The following is a 2,324-nucleotide window of genomic DNA, read 5'->3' as shown; positions in this document are numbered from 1 at the left end:
AGAATCAGCCTGGATTAAGCTCGCAGCTGTTCACAGCAGGCACCAGAGGAGGCTCCAGACCGCGGGGAAGAAATGGGCCCAATCAAAACAAACCGTTGTTGGTTCAAAGTCTCTTCCTCTCTGTTTGTAACATAATCACAAGTGAATGAGGGACAAGATAAGACCACAGGTTCCTCCACCTCTGGGGGGGGGGCTATCTCTCCGCCTCAGACATCGCCACGGCACCATTCCAGTCGCGTGAAAAGCAGAACTTTAATTTCATTTTATCTTATTTCGCACAGACACAAAAGAAATCTATCCCAACAGGTACAGCACCGGAACGCTGCTCAAATTCTGTGTGGCCTGTGAGACAAAAAGTTGCCAAACTCTGTGAAATCCACCGTCAAAACAAAAGTCGGCTCAGAGCTGATCTCTGGTGAAACCCATCGGTCAATCGGACAGCACACCCAACCACACAGTATCCTGCTGGTCTTATCCATGTTTATATGTAGATAGATAGTAATTCTTTATCTTTTCTACTACTATTAAAAAGCCATAAAATAGAACACACCAGTGAACGCATCATCTGGAAAGTTGAGAACGTGTTGTTGGGAAACTGACATAGAAAGAACGTAGAACGTAGAACGTAGAACACCTGAGCAGAAGCAGCTTCTGTGACATTCGTTACACCCGATCACACACCGAGTCTCACACACACACACACACACACACATACACACACACACACTCCTAACACCTTCAAGACTATTTCTCTCTGTTTACTGATCAACTCCACAAGTTCAGATCAAGCTGTCTGTGTCTGGCTGCCACATTTCCAGCAGCAGCAGCGGCAGCAGGGGCAGCAGTTCGAGTCTCACGGCTCGACCTCGTCCTGCTGCCTGTGGCACTTTCAGTTTTACACGATCAGGAGTTTCAGCCTTGTCGGCGAGTCTTACCGTGTTTAGCCCCGAAGACTGACCGCTGCAGACGACGACGTTCGCGGAGAGAAACCATTCACTTCCACAGGCCGAGAGAGTGATGCGTCAGGTGTACGCTTCCCGCAAGAGAAGGAGGAAAACGGAGTGGAAGGCTACTCATGTTGACTTCATCTGCTTCAGCTTCCTTCTCTCCCCCTCTCTCTCTCTCTCTCTTGCTCTCTCTCTCTCTCTCTCGTCTTATGTTCTCCAAACTGCACCGCTCCGTGCGCCGCGCGTGAAAATAAATCCGCCGTCGCTTGACTTTAAACTCCCGACAGTGATCGACAGAACGAGGCAGAGCTGAGCTGGAGCTCCTGCAGAAAGTACCAGTCACTTCAGCGTGTTTTTACATAACAGCATCATCCGCTTTTTTTTTATGTTGACGCACCATGTAGCGAAAACATGGAGTTTCTTAAAGGGCCACGGCCGTCCACATGTCACTGTCCCCGCGGCGGCAGCAGTCCACAGCGTGACGAGTTAACGCGATTAAAGCAGCCCCGCTTCATTTCACACTTATTTACTCAACGTGTGAGTGTGTGAGAGTGTGTGTGTGTGTGTGTTAATGCTGACTAAAGCCTGCTGTGACATGTGACTGCTCCGTGTCTCCTGCTCCACTCATGTGTGAAACACTCTGCTCCTCTGTCTGTCCAACTTTAATTTTCCACTCGTGTCACTTTAAGGGAAAAACTATGCATATTGTTTACTTATTGTTCCCAAATCTTCCACCTCCTACAATCCTGTAGGTCACGCATGGGCAAACTAAGGCCCGGGGGCCAGATGCGGCCCGTTCAGGTTTTTAACCCGGCCCACCAAACTTTTCCAAATTATATAATTTATTTATATTATCATTATACGTCTGCCTTTTCCTTACAATACCTACGTTTTCCCAATAGATGGCAAAAAAAAATGAAAAAGCATTTAGCGTTTAGTTGTGGCATGAGTTTGCCCACGCCTGCTGTAGATGGTGCTGTGGGTCAGTTTTAAAGCCCTGGACCATGAGTTGAGAGTTTGCTGGATTTCTTTTTTCTTCTTTTTTCTCTAATTAGGTCAACATAAAAAAATTCAAATAGTACTGAGTAAGCAAAAAAAAAAAGTTGGAACAAGTCTGCACCAGTCTGTCCTACCTGGAAACATCCCAGTCAGTCAAACATGTTGAATTTTCAGAGTCAAATATGAACACGATCAGGGTTTAGGAACTGATTCAAGAACCAACTGCAAATAAACATCATCGAAGTTCTAGTGTGTTTAACATAATGATAACAATCATATATAATATAAACAACAGTAATAAAAACACAACGATATTAAGCTCAGTAATAATAATAATAATAAAACCATATTTCTTCACTCTATTCTTTGTTGACCAAA

General features: G+C 45.2%; 1 protein-coding gene across 2 annotated transcripts in view; it reads right to left on the bottom strand.

The window, feature by feature from the left end:
• The window catches only part of bahd1 (bromo adjacent homology domain containing 1), a 44,295-nt gene extending 42,459 nt beyond the window's left edge, over positions 1-1,836 (bottom strand). Inside the window, exon 1 of one of the 2 annotated variants that reach the window (XM_017038108.2) lies at positions 936-1,836. The gene's annotated coding sequence lies outside the window, so the exon portion shown is untranslated. The remainder of the gene's footprint in view (positions 1-935) is intronic. The other variant, XM_017038091.2, reaches the window with a different exon arrangement.
• Positions 1,837-2,324: the final 488 nt, after the last annotated feature.

The sequence above is a fragment of the Cynoglossus semilaevis genome, chromosome 1 (assembly GCF_000523025.1).
Source record: "Cynoglossus semilaevis isolate Cse_v1.0 chromosome 1, Cse_v1.0, whole genome shotgun sequence".
NCBI lineage: Eukaryota > Metazoa > Chordata > Actinopteri > Pleuronectiformes > Cynoglossidae > Cynoglossus > Cynoglossus semilaevis.
Note: the sequence above shows the minus strand (reverse complement) of the source record. Positions and strands in the feature narration are given on the sequence as shown.